Here is a 23,340-nt window from a genome sequence, read left to right as displayed (position 1 = left end):
GTCCTTACACCCGCTTCAGACTGTGCGGCGTCATCTGATCCCTTATCGCATGCCACGGCCATGAAGCCGCACAGTCCGAAGAAGGCGGAAGGAGAGGAGGGACAGGCGAACTGATGCACTGATCCTGCCCATCAATCACACCCTCGCAGTCCCAATAAATAAGACACCGAGGGGCGTTGTGTGGGTCAGGGCGGCCGCAGAGGCGCAGGCAGCCAAACCATGATGCCAGAAGACGGGCAGCGCTACCAAGGGGGTTGCAGCGTGTCATTACAAAGGAAAGTCACACCACCGGGACGGTTAAATGGTCACACAGAGGACACATTGCAGACGTGTTTTCAGTTCCACATGTGCGAGGAGAATACGTTTCTGAGCCACCTTGCACACATGCAGCATTACCGCTGTACAAGGTGGCTGGATAACGTAAAAACGCCTGGGGGAGGGGGGACAGGTTCCCTTCAATTTCAGTTCTTGTGTCTGCGTGGCTTTTGCAGGACACGTTGCCGGCTGCACAGCAGGGGAACAGCTGGCGGTGCTGGACCCCACTGACACATTGGCTGGTGTTTTTCTCTGTGCAGCTAGCACATCTGGGCAAAAACTGGCGGTGTGTTAGAGCCCAGGGACAGCAGGAGGAGGAGCAGGAGGAGGAGGAGCAGGGGGAGGGGAGTGTAGGCCGAAGCCTGCACAGGCGGCAGCTTTGGGTGTGTTGTGTCTGCGTGGCTTTTGCAGGACACGTTGCCGGCTACACAGCAGGGGAACAGCTGGCGGTGCTGGACCCCACTGACACATTGGCGAGGTGTTTGGCTCTGTGCAGCCAGCACTTCCGGACAGCAACTAGCGTTGTTGGAGCCCGGGCTCTGCAGGTGGAGCAGAGTGTAGGCCGAAGCCTAATTGAACCGATTTCAAAAGTCACCTTTAACCCCCCCTCAGGGGTTACAAAGTAGAAGAGCCACAGCTTATGCAGCAGCAGTGCTGCGCAAGTCAAAGGTTGCTCTTGTAATTTTTCTCCTTGCACACGCTGAATGGAACACGTATAACATTCAGCCCTTTAGACAGTCAAACTGTGTAATGGAGGCGAGAGTTCCCTTTGTAATGAGACGCAGCACAGGTGTCAAGAATCCCACCTTGGTGCTGGGTGCAGCCTCCCGAGCGTTGTTATTTGCTGTACAGGAGTCTGCGCTGTCGTGTTATCCCCTGGCCTAGCGCCGTTAGCGCTGCCCATCTTCTGGCATCATGTAATGTCGGCCGGTGCGGTTCGCGATGCCCATGCATCCCAGCCCCGCAGTGTCTTAACATTGTTAAAACACTGCGGGGCTGGGATTCAGGGCCTGGCGCAGCACATATGTTCGCCTCTCACACTCGGGTCCTTACACCCGCTTCAGACTGTGCGGCGTCATCTGATCCCTTATCGCATGCCACGGCCATGAAGCCGCACAGTCCGAAGAAGGCGGAAGGAGAGGAGGGACAGGCGAACTGATGCACTGATCCTGCCCATCAATCACACCCTCGCAGTCCCAATAAATAAGACACCGAGGGGCGTTGTGTGGGTCAGGGCGGCCGCAGAGGCGCAGGCAGCCAAACCATGATGCCAGAAGACGGGCAGCGCTACCAAGGGGGTTGCAGCGTGTCATTACAAAGGAAAGTCACACCACCGGGACGGTTAAATGGTCACACAGAGGACACATTGCAGACGTGTTTTCAGTTCCACATGTGCGAGGAGAATACGTTTCTGAGCCACCTTGCACACATGCAGCATTACCGCTGTACAAGGTGGCTGGATAACGTAAAAACGCCTGGGGGAGGGGGGACAGGTTCCCTTCAATTTCAGTTCTTGTGTCTGCGTGGCTTTTGCAGGACACGTTGCCGGCTGCACAGCAGGGGAACAGCTGGCGGTGCTGGACCCCACTGACACATTGGCTGGTGTTTTTCTCTGTGCAGCTAGCACATCTGGGCAAAAACTGGCGGTGTGTTAGAGCCCAGGGACAGCAGGAGGAGGAGCAGGAGGAGGAGGAGCAGGGGGAGGGGAGTGTAGGCCGAAGCCTGCACAGGCGGCAGCTTTGGGTGTGTTGTGTCTGCGTGGCTTTTGCAGGACACGTTGCCGGCTACACAGCAGGGGAACAGCTGGCGGTGCTGGACCCCACTGACACATTGGCGAGGTGTTTGGCTCTGTGCAGCCAGCACTTCCGGACAGCAACTAGCGTTGTTGGAGCCCGGGCTCTGCAGGTGGAGCAGAGTGTAGGCCGAAGCCTAATTGAACCGATTTCAAAAGTCACCTTTAACCCCCCCTCAGGGGTTACAAAGTAGAAGAGCCACAGCTTATGCAGCAGCAGTGCTGCGCAAGTCAAAGGTTGCTCTTGTAATTTTTCTCCTTGCACACGCTGAATGGAACACGTATAACATTCAGCCCTTTAGACAGTCAAACTGTGTAATGGAGGCGAGAGTTCCCTTTGTAATGAGACGCAGCACAGGTGTCAAGAATCCCACCTTGGTGCTGGGTGCAGCCTCCCGAGCATTGTTATTTGCTGTACAGGAGTCTGCGCTGTCGTGTTATCCCCTGGCCTAGCGCCGTTAGCGCTGCCCATCTTCTGGCATCATGTAATGTCGGCCGGTGCGGTTCGCGATGCCCATGCATCCCAGCCCCGCAGTGTCTTAACATTGTTAAAACACTGCGGGGCTGGGATTCAGGGCCTGGCGCAGCACATATGTTCGCCTCTCACACTCGGGTCCTTACACCCGCTTCAGACTGTGCGGCGTCATCTGATCCCTTATCGCATGCCACGGCCATGAAGCCGCACAGTCCAAAGAAGGCGGAAGGAGAGGAGGGACAGGCGAACTGATGCACTGATCCTGCCCATCAATCACACCCTCGCAGTCCCAATAAATAAGACACCGAGGGGCGTTGTGTGGGTCAGGGCGGCCGCAGAGGCGCAGGCAGCCAAACCATGATGCCAGAAGACGGGCAGCGCTACCAAGGGGGTTGCAGCGTGTCATTACAAAGGAAAGTCACACCACCGGGACGGTTAAATGGTCACACAGAGGACACATTGCAGACGTGTTTTCAGTTCCACATGTGCGAGGAGAATACGTTTCTGAGCCACCTTGCACACATGCAGCATTACCGCTGTACAAGGTGGCTGGATAACGTAAAAACGCCTGGGGGAGGGGGGACAGGTTCCCTTCAATTTCAGTTCTTGTGTCTGCGTGGCTTTTGCAGGACACGTTGCCGGCTGCACAGCAGGGGAACAGCTGGCGGTGCTGGACCCCACTGACACATTGGCTGGTGTTTTTCTCTGTGCAGCTAGCACATCTGGGCAAAAACTGGCGGTGTGTTAGAGCCCAGGGACAGCAGGAGGAGGAGCAGGAGGAGGAGGAGCAGGGGGAGGGGAGTGTAGGCCGAAGCCTGCACTGGCGGCAGCTTTGGGTCTGTTGTGTCTGCGTGGCGGTCGCAGGACACGATGCCGGCTGCACAGCAGGGGAACAGCTGGCGGTGCTGAACCCCACTGACACATTGGCGAGGTGTTTTTCTCTGTGCAGCTAGCAGTACCGGGCCCCAACTGGCGGTGTTGGAGCCCAGGGTCAGCAGGAGGAGCAGGGGGAGCGGAGTGTAGGCCGAAGCCTGCACTCGAGCAAGTTGAAAGGAAACCTTTAACCCCCCCCCCCCAGGCGTTTGTAGCTGAAAGAGCCATTGTGTACAGCACTAATGCTGGAAAAGGTAAACTTAGCTCTTTTAATTATGGTCCTTGCACATGCGGAACCTAACAGTTATGAAATGTGTCCCCTCACAGCGTTAAACCGTCCGGTAGGTGGAACTTTCCTTTGTCGTGTGACGCAGCACAGCCATCATTTTTACCCCCTTGGCGCCGTGCGCCGCCTCCTCAGCGTTGTTTTAATCTGTCCCGGAGCCTGCGCTGTTAGGTTAGCCCTTGGCCATGCACACATTTTGCGCTGCCCGTCTTCTGACATCATTTGGTGTCAGGCTGGCTGCGCCTGTGCGGGTGCGCTGGCCGAGATCCCGCCTCGCAGTGTCGTCTAATGTAATCCCACCGCGGGCCTGTGATCCGTGCCCGTGCGCAGTGCATATCCTCTCCTCTCACTCCCCTCCCTACGGCTTTTTCAGACTGTGCGGTGTCACGGCCGTGGCATGCTATTAGGGACCAGCTGACATCGCACAGTCTGAAGAAGCCGTAGGGAGGGGAGTGAGAGGAGAGGATATGCACTGCGCACGGGCACGGATCACAGGCCCGCGGTGGGATTACATTAGACGACACTGCGAGGCGGGATCTCGGCCAGCGCACCCGCACAGGCGCAGCCAGCCTGACACCAAATGAGGTCAGAAGACGGGCAGCGCAACATGTGTGCATGGCCAAGGGCTAACCTAACAGCGCAGGCTCCGGGACAGATTCAAACAACGCTGAGGAGGCGGCGCACGGCGCCAAGGGGGTAAAAATGATGGCTGTGCTGCGTCACACGACAAAGGAAAGTTCCACCTACCGGACGGTTTAACGCTGTGTGGGGACACATTTCATAAGTGTTTGGTTCAGCATGTGCAAGGAGCATCACGAAAAGAGGCACTTTTTCCCTTTGCATCATTACTGCTGCACAAGGTGGCTCCTTCAGTAACAAACGCCTGGGGGGGGGGGGGTCAGGTTCCCTTACATTTAACTTGTTGTGCCTGCGTGGCGGGCGCAGTACACGTTGCCGTATACACAGCAGGGGAACAGCTGGCGGTGCTGAACCCCACTAACACATTGGCGAGGTGTTTGGCTCTGTGCGTACAGCACTTCTGGACGGCAACTAGCGGTGTTGGAGCCCAGGGACAGGTGGAGGAGGAGGAGGTTGGAGGAGGTTGGAGGAGGTAGGAGGGATTGCCACACACACAGCAGGGGAACAGCTGACGTTACTGAACCCCAATAACAGAGGAGGGACTGTTGACTGTGCGTACAGCACTTCTGGACGGCAACTGGCGGTGTTGGAGCCCAGGGGCAGGTGGAGGAGGAGGAGGTTGGAGGAGGTAGGAGGGATTGCCACACACACAGCAGGAGAACAGCTGACGTTACTGAACCCCAATAACAGAGGAGGGACTGTTGACTGTGCGTACAGCACTTCTGGACGGCAACTGGCGGTGTTGGAGCCCAGGGACGGGTGGAGGAGGAGGAGGTTGGAGGAGGTAGGAGGGATTGCCACACACACAGCAGGGGAACAGCTGACGTTACTGAACCCCAATAACAGAGGAGGGACTGTTGACTGTGCGTACAGCACTTCTGGACGGCAACTGGCGGTGTTGGAGCCCAGGGACGGGTGGAGGAGGAGGAGGTTGGAGGAGGTAGGAGGGATTGCCACACACACAGCAGGGGAACAGCTGACGTTACTGAACCCCAATAACAGAGGAGGGACTGTTGACTGTGCGTACAGCACTTCTGGACGGCAACTGGCGGTGTTGGAGCCCAGGGACGGGTGGAGGAGGAGGAGGTTGGAGGAGGTAGGAGGGATTGCCACACACACAGCAGGGGAACAGCTGACGTTACTGAACCCCAATAACAGAGGAGGGACTGTTGACTGTGCGTACAGCACTTCTGGACGGCAACTGGCGGTGTTGGAGCCCAGGGACGGGTGGAGGAGGAGGAGGTTGGAGGAGGTAGGAGGGATTGCCACACACACAGCAGGGGAACAGCTGACGTTACTGAACCCCAATAACAGAGGAGGGACTGTTGACTGTGCGTACAGCACTTCTGGACGGCAACTGGCGGTGTTGGAGCCCAGGGACGGGTGGAGGAGGAGGAGGTTGGAGGAGGTAGGAGGGATTGCCACACACACAGCAGGGGAACAGCTGACGTTACTGAACCCCAATAACAGAGGAGGGACTGTTGACTGTGCGTACAGCACTTCTGGACGGCAACTGGCGGTGTTGGAGCCCAGGGGCGGGTGGAGGAGGAGGAGGTTGGAGGAGGTAGGAGGGATTGCCACACACACAGCAGGGGAACAGCTGACGTTACTGAACCCCAATAACAGAGGAGGGACTGTTGACTGTGCGTACAGCACTTCTGGACGGCAACTGGCGGTGTTGGAGCCCAGGGGCAGGTGGAGGAGGAGGAGGTTGGAGGAGGTAGGAGGGATTGCCACACACACAGCAGGGGAACAGCTGACGTTACTGAACCCCAATAACAGAGGAGGGACTGTTGACTGTGCGTACAGCACTTCTGGACGGCAACTGGCGGTGTTGGAGCCCAGGGGCAGGTGGAGGAGGAGGAGGTTGGAGGAGGTAGGAGGGATTGCCACACACACAGCAGGGGAACAGCTGACGTTACTGAACCCCAATAACAGAGGAGGGACTGTTGACTGTGCGTACAGCACTTCTGGACGGCAACTGGCGGTGTTGGAGCCCAGGGGCAGGTGGAGGAGGAGGAGGTTGGAGGAGGTAGGAGGGATTGCCACACACACAGCAGGGGAACAGCTGACGTTACTGAACCCCAATAACAGAGGAGGGACTGTTGACTGTGCGTACAGCACTTCTGGACGGCAACTGGCGGTGTTGGAGCCCAGGGACAGGTGGAAAAGCAGAGGAACACAATGTAGGCCGAAGCCTGAGAAAGTCGAAAGGGAACCTTTAACCCCCCCCCAAGGCGTTTGTAGCTGAAAGAGCCAGCTTGTGCAGCACAAAAGATGCAAAAGGAAAAGGTGGCTCTTTTCATCATGCTCCTTGCAAACACAGAACTAAACACTTATAAAATGTGTCCCCTGCAACCGTAAAACCGTCCCGGAGGTGGGACTTTCCTTCGTAATGTGACGCAGCCCAGCCGTCATTCCTACCCCCCCGGCGCCGCGCACCGGCTCCTCAGCGTTGTTTTATTCCGTCAAGGAGCCTGCGCTGTTATGTTATCCCGTGGCCAGGCACACTTAGCGCTGCCCGTCTTCTGGCATCATTTGGTGTCTGGATGGCTGCGCCTGTGCGGCCGCGCTGGCAGAGAGCCCGCCTCGCAGTGTCTTCTGATTTAATCCCACTGGGGGCCTGGGATCCATGGACATGCGCAGTGCATATCTGAACCTCCACCTCTCACTCATCTCCCTATGGCTTCTTCAGACTGTGCGGTGTCACGGCCGTGGCATGCTGTTAGGGACCAGCTGACACCGAACAGTCTGAAGAAGCCATAGGGAAATGAGTGAGAGGTGGAGGTTCAGATATGCACTGCGCATGTCCATGGATCCCAGGCCCCCAGTGGGATTAAATCAGAAGACACTGCGAGGCGGGCTCTCTGCCAGCGCGGCCGCACAGGCGCAGCCATCCAGACACCAAATGATGCCAGAAGACGGGCAGCGCTAAGTGTGCCTGGCCACGGGATAACATAACAGCGCAGGCTCCTTGACGGAATAAAACAACGCTGAGGAGCCGGTGCGCGGCGCCGGGGGGGTAGGAATGACGGCTGGGCTGCGTCACATTACGAAGGAAAGTCCCACCTCCGGGACGGTTTTACGGTATCAGTGGACACATTTTATAAGTGTTAAGTTCTGCGTGTGCAAGGAGCTAAACAAAAATAGCTACCTTTTCCTTGGGCAGCATTACTGCTGCACAAGGTGGCTCTTTCAGTAACAAACGCCTTGGGGGGGGGGGGACAGATTCCCTTACATTTCAGTTGTTGTGTCAGCGTGGCGGTCGCATGACACATTGCCGGCTACACAGCTGGGGATCAGCTGACGTTACTGAAACCCAATAACACTGGGTCGTATGTTTTGACTGTGCAGACGGCACGTCTGAGCCTCAACTGGCGGTGTTGGAGCCCAGGAATTTAAGTTCAGGTGGTAGAAAGATGAACACAACAGGAGACCTGGATAACGTATACAGTGACCTAATTATTCAATCAGGAGGAGGAGTGGCAAATTCCGGCGAGATCCAGGCCTTGTTCATTTTCAGGAAAGTAAGCCGGTCAACGTTATCGGAGGATAGTCGCATGCGACGGTCAGTTAGTACACCACCTGCAGCACTAAAGACACGTTCCGATAATACACTGGCCGCAGGGCAAGACAGCACCTCCAATGCATACTGGCTTAGCTCTGGCCATGTATCCAGCTTTGAGACCCAAAACTTGAAAGGGGAAGAGCCGTCTGGGAGTACAGCAAGAGGGCAAGACATGTAGTCTGTCACCATCTGACGGAACCGTTGCCTCCTGCTGACTGGAGCCGTCTGTGATGGTGTAGACTTTTGTGGCGGGCACAGAAAACTGTGCCACAGTTCGGCCATACTGGTCTTGCCTTGGGCAGAGGCACTGCTTCTGCTCCCTCTTTGTGCAGAGCCTCCACCACGGCCTGGACGCACTGAGCTGCTTTGGAATGCACTAGCAGCACTTCTCTCAGTTGGAATGGAGAAGATGATGGAATTGACCAGTGTGTCTTGGTACTCCCGCATTTTTCGCTCCCGGTTCAACGGTGTGATGAGGCTTTCTACGTTGTCCCGGTAGCGAGGATCGAGGAGGGTGAACACCCAATAATCAGACATGTTGAGAATGTGGGCGATGCGGCGGTCGTTTCTCAGGCACTGCAGCATGTAATCCACCATGTGCTGCAGACTGCCAACTGCCCAAGAAACGCTGTCCCCTGCTGGAGGCGTGATCTCTGCCCGCTCGTCATCACCCCACCCTCGCTGTACACACTGAGTACTGGACAATTGTGTAACTCCCTCCTCTGGACGGATGTCTTCCTCCTCCATTGACTCCTCCTCATCCTCCTCACAAACGGTCCCCTGCCTACGCGTTTGTGAGGAACCACGTGGCGCTGACTGTCCAGAAGATGATGGAAATGGTGAATCCTCATCCTCCACCTCTTCCACAACATCATCCCTTAGCGCTTGCAGTGATTTTTCAAGCAGGCAGATAAGGGGGACAGTCATGCTGACTAGTGCATCATCTGCACTCGCCATCCGCGTGGAATAATCAAAGGGACGCAAAACCTGGCAGACGTCATTCATAGTGGCCCACTCTGTGGTTGTGAAGTCTGTACGGCGCTGACTGCGACTTTTTTGCGCCTGAAGCAGCTGGTACTCCATTACAGCTTGCTGCTGCTCACACAACCGCTCCAACATATGTAACGTGGAATTCCACCTGGTAGGTAGGTCACATATGATGCGATGTTCCGGCAGGCGGTGTCGGCGCTGCAGAGCCGCAATGCGCGCTTTGGCCGTGCTGGAACGCCGCAAGTGAGCACACTCTAGGCGGACCTTGTGCAGCAGTGCATCAAGATCCGGATAGTCCCTCAAAAAGCTCTGCACGACCAAATTGAGCACATGTGCCAGACATGGGATGTGAGTGAGGTTGCCGAGGCCCAGAGCTGCCACCAGATTTCGGCCATTATCACACACTACCATGCCTGGCTGGAGATTCGCTGGCACAAACCACACATCGCTCTCCTGCTTGATGGCATTCCAGAGCTCCTGCGCTGTGTGGCTACGATTCCCCAAGAAAATTAATTTCAAGACGGCCTGTTGACGTTTGGCCACGGCTGTGCTCATGTCGGTCGTAACAGGTACACGTTCATCACGGGTCCATGTGGAGGTGGACTGTGACGGCTCCTGCAGCGATGATTCTGAGGAACTGGTGTAAGAGGAGGAGTCAATGCGTACAGAATGGATTCCTGCAATCCTTGGAGTGGGCAGGACACGTCCTGCGCCACTCGCACGGTCTGTACCCGGCTCAACGACATTAACCCAATGGGCAGTGAGGGAAAGGTATCGCCCCTGTCCATGTTGACTGGTCCACGCATCGGTGGTGAGGTGGACCTTGCTACTGACGGCGTTCAGTAGCGCGTGTTTTATGTGTCCCTCCACATGCTTCTGCAGGGCAGGGACGGCTTGCCTGCTGAAGTAAAAGCGGCTGGGCACTTTGTACTGTGGGACTGCCAATGACATGAAGTCACGGAAGCTGTCAGTCTCCACCAGCCTGAATGACAGCATTTCCAGTGACAAAAGTTTGGCAATGCCTGCAGTCAGAGCCTGTGCTCGTGGGTGGTTTGACGAGAAAGGCCGCCTTTTCTCCCATGCCTGTACTACCGATGGCTGTAGACTGGGCTGGGAGTGTGTGGATGACTGGGAAAGTGGCGCTGCGGGTGGAATTACAGCGGGTCTCTGGACAACAGGGGCAGAGGTTCTTCCACGGCGATCCTGGGAGGACGCCGAACCAGCTGCGTGTGAGGTAGAGGAAGAGGCAACACGAGCTGAAGAGGTGGTAGCTGCCGCTGTTGGTTGGCCTACCTCTTCAGTGTGTTTTTCTAACTCCGCCGGGTGCCTGTTGCGCACATGTTTCCACATGTTGGAGGTATTGAGGTTGCTGACATTTTTCCCTCTTTTGACTTTTTGATGACACACGTTGCATCTGACATAGCAAATGTCATCTGCAACTGTGTCAAAAAAGGACCAGGCACTGCAAGTCTTGGGAGCGCCCTTTTTGGCTTTTGGAAGAGACATGCTCCTAACGGGTGCCAAAGCGGAGGCTGCAGGATCCGCAGTCTTCCCCCTCCCTCTCCCTCTTTGGGCCGTACGGGGAATCTCTTCCTCAGAGCTGCTCCCACCACCTTCCTGTCCCTCACGCCAAGATGGGTCGAGGACCTCATCATCTACACTACCCTCTGCCCCCAACTGCTCCTCCTGGGTAGTCTCAGCAGCAGAGCACGCACCAGTAAGTGGCACCTGAGTGTCATCATCAGCTGATGCGGCCTGCGATGTGGTGACCGGAGCCACTGGCCCACCCGCCTCTTCAGAGGAAGACAGAAAAAGCTGTTGGGCATCACTGCACCCTGCCTCTTCTTCCATTTCTCCAATGCTGCTTGGCTGGCCCCCTGTTTCCAAGCCAAGAGATTCAGAGAACAGAAGTAGAGACGGCTCCTGTCCTGGGCTCTCTGTCTGCCTGGGCAATTTGGCAGGTGGTGAAGAGACAGATGGCTGCTCTCCAGTGCTCTGTGTCTGAGAGGATGTGGCACTAATGGAAGTTGATGCATTAGCTGCCATCCATCCGACAACAGCTTCAATTTGTTCTTCACGCAGCAGCGGTGTACGGCGCTCGGACACAAAGCTTCGCATGAACGACTGTTGCCTGGTGAAAGTGGGTGCTGATGAGTCACCGGTGCCCGCAGCAGGCACAGAATCCCCACGTCCCCTCCCTGCTCCGCGACGGCTCCCACGCCCCCGTGCCTTACTCACTGCCTTCTTCATCTTGGTTGACTGATAAAGATAAGCAGAAAAGTACTAACGGATTTGTGTGCTTATTCCTGAGCAACTCCTCCTAACAGGTATAAGAAGCACTAATTATCTAAAGTGTGGACTAGACACAAATATGAGCTAATGTGGCCTACAGAAATGTAAAGTGGTGTAACTGGTGTGTTTGGTGAACTTTATTATTTATTTATTTTTTGGGGGCTGAACTGACAACAGATAGAGCTGCAGTCACACGGAGACCGTGCAGACAGACGTAAACGGCGCTACAAGGCCCAAAAACCCTCCTCTACTTTATCCTATGTAGTGTTTTTCCACAAATTAGCTGGAGACGGGTGGAAAGACACTAATAGGATTTTTTTGAATAAATTAGCAGCAGACTACACTATTTGGAAAAAAAAGAAAATTGATTTGGCGGTATGACACAGTGAAAAACCCTGAGCTGGAGACAACCAGGCTATAGCTGCTCACAGATTACAGGGCGAGCTGCAGTCACACGGAGACCGTGCAGACAGCCGTAAACGGCGCTGCAAGGCCCAAAAACCCTCCTCTACTTTATCCTATGTAGTGTTTTTCCACAAATTAGCTGGAGACGGGTGGAAAGACACTAATAGGATTTTTTTAAATTAATTAGCAGCAGACTACACTACTTTGAAAAAAAAGAAAATTGATTTGGCGGTATGACGCAGTGAAAAACCCTGAGCTGGAGACAACCAGGCTATAGCTGCTCACAGATTACAGGGCGAGCTGCAGTCACACGGAGACCGTGCAGACAGCCGTAAACGGCGCTGCAAGGCCCAAAAACCCTCCTCTACTTTATCCTATGTAGTGTTTTTCCACAAATTAGCTGGAGACGGGTGGAAAGACACTAATAGGATTTTTTTAAATTAATTAGCAGCAGACTACACTACTTTGAAAAAAAAGAAAATTGATTTGGCGGTATGACGCAGTGAAAAACCCTGAGCTGGAGACAACCAGGCTACAGCTGCTCACAGATTACAGGGCGAGCTGCAGTCACACGGAGACCGTGCAGACAGCCGTAAACGGCGCTGCAAGGCCCAAAAACCCTCCTCTACTTTATCCTATGTAGTGTTTTTCCACAAATTAGCTGGAGACGGGTGGAAAGACACTAATAGGATTTTTTTAAATTAATTAGCAGCAGACTACACTACTTTGAAAAAAAAGAAAATTGATTTGGCGGTATGACGCAGTGAAAAACCCTGAGCTGGAGACAACCAGGCTACAGCTGCTCACAGATTACAGGGCGAGCTGCAGTCACACGGAGACCGTGCAGACAGCCGTAAACGGCGCTGCAAGGCCCAAAAACCCTCCTCTACTTTATCCTATGTAGTGTTTTTCCACAAATTAGCTGGAGACGGGTGGAAAGACACTAATAGGATTTTTTTGAATAAATTAGCAGCAGACTACACTACTTGGGAAAAAAAAAAAAAAAAGGAACAGTATGAGGCAATGAACCACCCTCCCTGAACTGAATACAACCAACTATGGATGGCCTATGTGGCTGCACTCAGACTGGAGACTGGGCTGCACTCACACACACACACACACAGACCCTGCAGATCGCTGTGAAAACAGCGCTACAAGGCAAAAGCAAGGTGAATAGTAGGTGAACACAGCGGTTGCTAAATTAGCCTTTGGAAAGCACAAAGAAGCAAATCGCTATCTCTAAACTGTCCCTCAGTCAGCAAACAGCGTCCTGTCACTAACTGAATTCACAGCAGAGTGATCGCAAAATGGCGCCAGCGACTTTTAAACTGCATCATGACATCATTTAAGCAGCCAATCACAGCCTTGCCAGTAGTTTCATGCCCTCCATGCTAAACAGGATGTGCCCACACTTGGAATCAATCTCATTGGCTGAATTTCTGCTTTTTGAATCTTAGAACTTCCGATTCCGGTATCCGATACGCGGCAAGTATCGGAATCCCGGTATCGGAATTCCGATACCGCAAGTATCGGCCGATACCCGATACTTGCGGTATCGGAATGCTCAACACTAATCATTGCTCTCAACAGCACATCATCCTTTGTAATCAAGACCTGCGTTGCCAAGAATAATGGCAGCTAATGTGCACTGAATATATTAATATAGACCTTTCAGAGTGCATCTGAAGTGGGGTCAGTCTGTCAAAACAGGCTACTAAATGACTGCTGGTTGACAAACCTGTGCATCACAGCATGAAAACAGATCCTTACTTTTGAGCCTTAAGTTTGTTTGATATGATGCAGAACCCTGTAAGGCAATGCAGTTCATCAGTGGTATACATCATATGATAGATAGATAGATAGATAGATAGATAGATAGATAGATAGATAGATAGATAGATAGATAGATAGATAGATAGATAGATAGATAGAGTCAAAAAGAGGTTGCAAATCACAGGACTTTTGACAAAATTCTCACAATAATATATAAAGCATGGCAGTGATGACAATTCAATAAAACTAGAGCATCAGTGGTTTATTTTTCCTTATAATTAAATGCTTTATTTTCACACAGAGCCTTTTCAAGTATGAAAAAAGTTCCCATGTGGAGCTCATATGTTTCATGTGTTTTTGGTGGTTTTCCCACCTACAAAGAATGGAGAGGTCTGTCATTTTTATCATAGGTGCACTTCAACTGTGAGAGATAGAAAAATAAAAAAAATAGAATCATATTGTATGATTTTTAAATAATTAAATTGCATTTTATTACATGAAATAAGTATTTGATCACCTACCAATCAGCAGGAATTCTGGTGTTCACAGACCTGTTAGTTTTTCTTTGAGGATCCCTCCTACTCTGCACTCATTATCTGTATTAATTACACCTGTTTAAACCCATTACCTGTATAAAAGACACCTCTCTACACACTCAATCAATAACACTTCAACCTATCCACCATGGCCAAGACCAAAGAGCTGTCTAAGGACACCAGCGACAAAATTGTAGAACTGTACAAGGCTGGGATAGACTACTGTACAATAGGCAATTAGTTTGTTGAGAATGCAACAAATGTTGTCACAATTATTAGAAAAATGAAGATGACTGTCAATCTTCCTCGGTCTGGGGCTCCATGCAAGATCTTGCCTCATGGCATAAGGACAATTTTGAGAATGGTCAAGAATCAGTGCAGAACTACGTGAGAGGACCTGGTCAATGACTTAAAGATTGCTGGGACGACAGTCTCAAACATTAACGTTAGTAACACGCTACGCCGTCATGGATTAAAATCTTGTAGGGCCTGCAATGTCCCCCTACTCATGCCAGCAGATGTCCAGGCCCGTTTAATATTCACCATTAACCATCTGGATGATTCCGATGAGGCATGGGAGTAGGTCATATATTCAGATGAGACCAAAATAGAACTTTTTGGTATCAACTCCACTTACCGTGTATAGAGGAAGAAGAAGGATGAGTACAACCTCAAGAATATTATTATTATTATTATTATTTATTGCTATAGCGCCATTTATTCCATGGCGCTTTACATGTGAGGAGGGGTATACATAATAAAAACAAGTACAATAATCTTAAACAATACAAGTCATAACTGGTACAGGAGGAGAGAGGACCCTGCCCGCGAAAGCTCAATACCAATACCAAAATACCAATACCAAGGCTGAATACCATCCAAACCATGAAGTATGATGAGAAAACATCATACTTTGATGGTGCTTTTCTGCAAAGATGACAGGCTGACTACACCGTATTGAAGGTAGAGTGGATGGGGTCATGCATCGCAAGATTTTGGCCAATAACCTTCTTCTCTTAGTAAGAGAATTGAAGATAGGTCATAGCTTGGTCTTCCAGCATGACAATGACCCCAAAACACACAACCAGGACAACTAAGGAGTTCTGTTTTTCTTTTGTATCAATACTTATTTCATGAAATGAAATAATAGGTAATTATGTAAAATCATACAATGTGATTTTCTGGTTTTCATTTTTAGATTCTGACGCTCACAGTTGAAGTGTACCTACAATAAAAATTACAGACCTCTCCATTCTTTATAGATGGTAAAATTTGCAAATCTGCAGTGTGTCAAATATTTAGTTCCCCGACTGTAGAAAGATAGTTCCCACACTGTGCTTCAGTTGCCAATAGAAGCCAGGACACAACTGTAAAAATATATTAACTGTTTAAGAGAGCTACAAAACTCTTTGCAAAAGATGAGTTAAGTGTTTATTCATATGCATCTCTATTGAGCTCAATATGGTATAACATTGAAGATTCTATGCGGTTATGTACATTTAAATGAAAAAGATCTCCAGAGCGCTGATGAAAATGAAAGACATTACAATGTTGCAATGTGATTAATAGCATAGTGATTTTTCACAAATTGTATAGATAAAAAAAGATTAGTATTAGTGAAGAGTGAACAAATGCGATATAAGAAGGAGATAAAAGGAGGGTGGTCCTCATACAGAGTTGACGGTCAGTATACAGCAATACTACCGCTAAACATGGAGCCACACTGTGAGAGGATATCGTTAATTTCACCAGAGCAACGGTGTCACTAAATTCGGAATGGAACATAGTGTGCCAGCAAAAACGGCATATGTGGTATTGAAAATATTATTATATACAGTGTATCATGAAAAATGCAATAAATTCCACCACCCCCATTGATCACATATACCCTTGTTAACACTTAATAAAAACCTAATAAAAACCTTTCAAATGAACTCTGAGTAATTGGCATGTAATTAGTTCATGCTAATTTAACTATAAAGGGATGAATTAACATAAATACAAAATACCCCTTATGACCTAATTAGGGGTTTTATGTGCAATAAAATGGATAAGGGGACTCACGGGTAGTACATTTGACCTTGAAAACCTGATATAAATATTAATATAAAACACCAAGAAGGATCATGTGCATTACACATCTCACCAAAAGAATTTAAAGAAGTTGTCCACTACTATAACCTTTTTTTTTTTTTTTCATAAATCTTGCTATTATGGGCCACTGAAAACATCTACTGTGTTTATTTTAGCAATATTACCTTTTATCATGCTGTAGCAGCACATTTTAGTGCTGGATTCAGCTCTCATGGGGTTAATCGACAACTTCCTTTCTCCTGAGTCATTGTGCTCTAATACTACAAGTTCCATGATGCATTGCACTGCTACTAAGCCTGAACCTAGCACACCCACTCCAAAACACACCCAACCCCTCCCTCCTCTCCCTCCTCTAGCTTCAAAAAGATTTGTGATGTCATTTCTGTCCGACCTCCTCTTTTACATTTGTCCAACCCACACTCCATTACACACAGATAGATGGATAGATAGATGGATAGATAGATGGATACAGTGTCGGACTGGGGTGGCTTGGGCCCACCAGTGGAACTGACTCCAGGGGCCCACTCTACATTTCAATGCTCAGGCTAGGTTCACCTTTGTGTTGTAGTATGTGTTAGGAGGCTCAGCAGTAAGTTTCATCATATTCACTAGTACAGGTACAACATGCTGCACATTGTTTTCTGCTAAAAAAAATGGACACTAACGGAAACAACAAAGACCTGATTACTGTATTTAATTGGTTCTCTCCATCGCCATTTTTGTCTATTTTTGACAGATCCATTTCTTTAAGGCTATGGTCACACTATGGCTATGTGCACATGTTGCGGATTTGCCTCTGGAATTTTCTGTGCGGATTCTGCATCTCTTGGCAGAAAACGCAGGTCAAAATCTGCGCGTTTTTCTTGCAGATTTTACGCGTTTTTAGCCCTGCGCATTTCTATAATGGAATGGGTGCAGAAACGCACAAAGAATTGACATGGTCCTTTTTTTAATCCCCTGCGGATTCCGTGTGGATTTTTCCGCACCATTAGCACAGCACTTTTATTTTCCCATTGATTTACATTGTATTGTAAATCACTTACGGTTCTGCAGTGGTTCTGCATGGAAAAAACGCTGCGGATCCGCAGGAAATCCGCAACGTGTGCACACAGCCTATCGGTATTTTACATCAGTTTCTGCAGCAAAACCTGAGTGCTTGGCAGGTTCCACTGCATTTTTGGTGCGTTTTTTCATGCATTTTTTTCCATTCAATTCAGTGGGTGAAAACCCCTAAAAAAACGCTGAAAAAAGTGACATGCTCTACATCCAAAAACCATGCAAAGCTCAAAATACTGATAAAAAATAAACCAATGTATGTGCATGAGATCTCTGACAGTTCATTAGCTTTGCTGGTACTGTAAAACGCAGGTGAAAATTAGTATAAAAAACGCATTAAAACACAGCAAAAACGCCCAGTGTGAACGTAGCCTTAGGCCGGGGTCACGCTTCTGAGTGCAATGCGAGAGACTCGCACAAGTCTCTCGCCTCAATACCCGGCACTGTATTTCTATGCAGCCGCACACTCCGATCCCGAATGCCGGTGGCAGTGCCGAGTATTGAGGTGAGAGACTCGTGGGAGTCTCTCACATTGCACTCGCAAATATGACCCCAGCCTTTTACTTTCCCTCTGACTGTTCCTCTCCTGGTTTTGGCTTACAAATCCTGAGGTAGAATACTGACCAAATACTCATTGCATGATCGCAGCCTTAGTTTAAAGGGCCACTGTCATCCCCCTCCAGCAGTTATAAACTAAAAGAGCCACCTTGTACAGCAGTAATGCTGCATTCTAACAAGGTGGCTCTTTTAGTTTTAGGTTCAAGTATTCCCCAAATAAAGCGTTTTAATACTTAGCCACAATTCCTGTCTCTAGCCAGGGAGGCGGGTCCTCACTCCCCAGCTCGAACCGCTACTCTGCCGTCACTCACATCTTCCTGCACTTTCGGCGCCGTCCCCTCAGCGCTGTTATTGTTTCAAAACCGGCGCCTGCGCAGTGTACTGCTGTGCTACGCAGACGCAGTAAGCTCTGGCCGTCTGACGTCCCAGCCAGGCTTGCAGACTGCGCCTGCGCGGGCATTGCGGCCAGCCACCTTTGGAATCCCCGCCCCGCACTGTGCATAATGCATAACACAGTGCGGGGCGGGGATTCCAAAGGTACCCCCAGAGTAGGAAAATCTCCTGGGTCTTGGCTACCAGGGTTACCCGAGACCCCGGAGAACATGATCAGGGCAGGATTTTCTGCTGTCCGATCATGTGATTGCTGTTATCGCCCCCCAAGATCTGCCCGCCTGTACCTAGCAACAATAGGACATTTTTCCTATTCTTTCCTTTTGATCACTGTTATAGAGCATCCAATGCAAACTGGAGAGATGGCATTTTTTTTTACTGTTATATTTTTGTGATAAATGACATTATAAATATATTCATTGTTCATTCTGCATATAAAAATGCCAGGTATCTTTTTAAAAGGGACATGTGTTTTGTTGCGGCGCTTTTTAATGTCACATGTATGCACACAGTCACTTATTGACATAAATGCATTGCAGACACACTGTACTTCTCTAGATAGTGTACATATTAGTATTTGGGTACACACCTTATACACACACAGAAATAAGATAGGATTTCGGGCATCAAGTGCCATGAAGAAGATGGGGGCCCCCTGTCACTATCACAGGTGGCAGTGGGGGAGGGTAAAGTGATATCAACAACTAGAAGGCAGAAAGGGTAGAGGGGGCAGAAAGAGTGCAGCTGTGAGGGGCAAACAGAAAAAAAAAAACAGCTTTTGTTGGTGTGGAGGGCAGGAGAGAGTCAGGACAGACATAAACAGGAAGCTCCAGTACTCACTCAGGCCAGCACTGTGTTCCTCTGGGGCCTCCCCTCCCCCTCCTGCCTGTGCCGACGACAGAGCTCAGAGCTTGGAGCAGGGCAGGAGTCGCAGACGCCTCTTCACTTCCATTAGCACTTTCATCACTGCTCGCTACTAGCTTCAGCGACTGCACGGCTCTCCTGGCCGCATGTTGCAGCAGCCTGACCCAGTCCATGCTGGTGGGCAGGACTTACTGCTGTCAGGCTCCAGGAGCAGCGTCTAAGTGCAGGTCAGGTAAATGGCTGTCTGAGCCTCCCTCCTCCCATCCTAGCCAGAGACTCTGTGGAGGGAAGAGATCCAGCCCCAGCCGCACACTGCTCTCTAATGCTGCAGTCTGAGGCAGTGATCCCCACCATTATAGCAGGCATATGCCGGAGCACGGCTTTTCTCTCCTCTTCTGATGGGCGGGTAGAGGCGGAGCTTAAATCGAGCATGCAGCAATGCTCAGAAGAGAGAGACTGTCGGAGGCAGGGGCCCACCGGGGGATCCACCGATTTCCCGGTGGGCCAGTCCGAGCCTGGATGGATAGATAGATAGATAGATACATACAGATATATATCTATATATCTATTTCCATAGATATGTCCATATCCTTGTTTCTAAACCCCTTCAACCCCTGGAGCTTTTTTGTTTTCGTTTATCGCTCCCCTTCTTTCCAGAGCCATAATTTTTCCGTCAATATGGCCATGTGAGGGCTTATCTTTTGCGGAACAAGTTCTACTTTTGAACGCCATCATTGGTTTTACCATGTCGTGTAGCAGAAAATGTGAAAAAAATTCAAAGTGCAATGAAATGGCAAAAAAAGTGCAATCCCACAGTTGTTTTTTGCTTGGCTTTTTGGCTAGGTTCACTAAATGCTAAGGCTGTGTGCACACGTTGCGGATCTGATTGCAGATCCGCAGCATTTTTTGCTGCACTGAATTGCATCAAATCCGCAGTGTAGTGCACAACCAATGTAAGTCTATGGGAGCCGCAGACTTGTGCACATGCTGCGGAAAAAGCCGCACCGAAACCGCACCAAGAACTGCATCAAAACCGCACCAAAAACTGTATCAAAACCGCACCAAAACTGCGAAACTGCACCAGGTTTTGATGCAGTTTTTGGTGCAGTTTTGATGCAGTTTTTGGTGCAGTTTTTATGCTTTTTTTGGTGCGGTTTATGCGCGGTTTTAATGCCGTTTTTGGAAATAAGTAAATAAACGGAAAATGTGCATGATTTGAATGGAAACATGCATGAAAAAACGGATTCCAAGGCCGGATTCATCATTTCACAACTCAGTTTCATACTTTTTTTGCCGGATCCGTCGCTGTGCGTTTTTTCGCCAGACAGAAAAAAACGTTCCTCTGTATGTGTTTTCCATCCGGCGGAAACAGCTTTTTTGACGGATCCGGCAAAAAACGGATGAAACTCTATGAGAAAAAGACGGATCCGTCGGAAAAAAATGGATCCGTTTTTTTCAAAACTCGCCGGATTGTGCCTCACGGCAAAAACCTGATGTGTGAAAGCACCCAAATATATGGATAGATACATCTATGTATCTATAGATATATCTATAGATAAATATATCTATAGATAGATACAGTGGGGCAAAAAAGTATTTAGTCAGTCAGCAATAGTGCAAGTTCTACCACTTAAAAAGATGAGAGGCGTCTGTAATTTACATCATAGGTAGACCTCAACTATGGGAGACAAACTGAGAAACAAAAATCCAGAAAATTACATTGTCTGTTTTTTTATCATTTTATTTGCATATTATGGTGGAAAATAAGTATTTGGTCAGAAACAAAATTTCATCTCAATACTTTGTAATACATCCTTTGTTGGCAATGACAGAGGTCAAACGTTTTCTGTAAGTCTTCACAAGGTTGCCACACACTGTTGTTGGTATGTTGGCCCATTCCTCCATGCAGATCTCCTCTAGAGCAGTGATGTTTTTGGCTTTTCGCTTGGCAACACGGACTTTCAACTCCCTCCAAAGGTTTTCTATAGGGTTGAGATCTGGAGACTGGCTAGGCCACTCCAGGACCTTGAAATGCTTCTTACGAAGCCACTCCTTCGTTGCCCTGGCGGTGTGCTTTGGATCATTGTCATGTTGAAAGACCCAGCCACGTTTCATCTTCAATGCCCTTGCTGATGGAAGGAGGTTTGCACTCAAAATCTCACGATACATGGCCCCATTCATTCTTTCATGTACCCGGATCAGTCGTCCTGGCCCCTTGGCAGAGAAACAGCCCCAAAGCATGATGTTTCCACCACCATGCTTTACAGAAGGTATGGTGTTTGATGGATGCAACTCAGTATTCTTTTTCCTCCAAACACGACAAGTTGTGTTTCTACCAAACAGTTCCAGTTTGGTTTCATCAGACCATAGGACATTCTCCCAAAACTCCTCTGGATCATCCAAATGCTCTCTAGCAAACTTCAGACGGGCCCGGACATGTACTGGCTTAAGCAGTGGGACACGTCTGGCACTGCAGGATCTGAGTCCATGGTGGCGTAGTGTGTTACTTATGGTAGGCCTTGTTACATTGGTCCCAGCTCTCTGCAGTTCATTCACTAGGTCCCCCCGCGTGGTTCTGGGATTTTTGCTCACCGTTCTTGTGATCATTCTGACCCCACGGGGTGGGATTTTGCGTGGAGCCCCAGATCGAGGGAGATTATCAGTGGTCTTGAATGTCTTCCATTTTCTAATTATTGCTCCCACTGTTGATTTCTTCACTCCAAGCTGGTTGGCTATTGCAGATTCAGTCTTCCCAGCCTGGTGCAGGGCTACAATTTTGTTTCTGGTGTCCTTTGACAGCTCTTTGGTCTTCACCATAGTGGAGTTTGGAGTCAGACTGTTTGAGGGTGTGCACAGGTGTCTTTTTATACTGATAACAAGTTTAAACAGGTGCCATTACTACAGGTAATGAGTGGAGGAAAGAGGAGACTCTTAAAGAAGAAGTTACAGGTCTGTGAGAGCCAGAAATCTTGATTGTTTGTTTCTGACCAAATACTTATTTTCCACCATAATATGCAAATAAAATGATAAAAAAAACAGACAATGTCATTTTCTGGATTTTTTTTTCTCAGTTTGTCTCCCATAGTTGAGGTCTACCTATGATGTAAATTACAGACGCCTCTCATCTTTTTAAGTGGTGGAACTTGCACTATTGCTGACTGACTAAATACTTTTTTGCCCCACTGTATATCCATAGATATATAATAGAAAGGCCGATGTTTCTATAAGACTACTTTCACACTTGCGTTTTTCGCAATCCGTCTTTTTGGGAAAAAAACGGATCCTGCAAATGTGCTCGCAGGATGCGTTTTTTACCCATAAACGTGTATTAGTGAAGGATCGCGACGGATGGCCACACGTCGCGTCCATCGTGCAACGGATGCGTCGTGTTTTGGCGGACCGTTGGCACATCCGTCACGTCTGCCATTTTCTACCGCGCATGCGCGGCCAAAACTCCGCCCCCTCCTCCCCGGACTTCAGAATGGGCAGCGGATGCGTTGAAAAACTGCATCCGCTGCCCACGATGTGCACAAATTTCACAACGTGCGTCGGTACGTCGGCCCAACGCATAGCGATGGACCCGTGCCGACGCAAGTGTGAAACAGGGCTTAATGAGCGTTTAATTTAATAAAAAACTGAAAAAAACGACGTGGGCTCCCTCGCAATTTTCTGCGCCAGAGGGGGAAAGCCGACGGCCGAGGCCAATATTTGTAGCCTGCTATGAATATCAGCCCGCAGCTGTCTGCGTAGCCTTTACTGGCTATTAAAATAGAGGGACCCCCCCCAAAAAAATGACGTGGGGTCCCCCTATATTTTATAGCCAGAAAGGCTACGCAGACAGCTGCGGGCTGATATTAATAGCCTAGAGAGGGGCCATGGATATTGGTCCCCCCCGGCTACAAATACCAGTCCGCAGCCACCCCAGAAATGGCGCATCTGTAAGTCTACGTTCACATTAGCGTTCGGCGCCGCAGCGTCGCCGCATGCGTCATGCGCCCCTATATTTAACATGGGGCGCATGGACATGCATTGTGCTGCGTTTTGCGACGCATGGGTTTTTTTGGCCGCAAGCGTTGGGCGCAGAGGACGCAGCAAGTTGCATTTTTTTTGCGTCCAACTTTCGGCCAAAAAGGACGCATGCGTCGCAAAACACAGCGTTTTAGCGTGCGTTTTGTTGCGTTTTTGTTTGCGTTGTGCGTTGCGTCTCCGACGCTGCGGCGCACAACGCAAATGTGAACGTAGCCTTAGATGCGCCAATTCCGGCACTGAGGCTGGTTTCACACTTGCGTTTTTGGACGCTGCGTTTTAGCGCTAAAAAACGCATGCGTTTTTTTTCTATACTTAACATTAAAAACGCATGCGTTTTTTCGCATGCATTTTGACGCGTTTTCGGCAACGCATGCGTTTTTGAACGCGCGCGTTTGTTTGCGTTAA

The sequence above is a fragment of the Ranitomeya variabilis genome, chromosome 1 (genome assembly GCF_051348905.1).
Source record: "Ranitomeya variabilis isolate aRanVar5 chromosome 1, aRanVar5.hap1, whole genome shotgun sequence".
Taxonomy (NCBI): Eukaryota; Metazoa; Chordata; class Amphibia; order Anura; family Dendrobatidae; genus Ranitomeya; species Ranitomeya variabilis.
The sequence above is the reverse complement of the archived record's forward strand: the minus strand, read 5'-3'. Positions refer to the sequence as shown.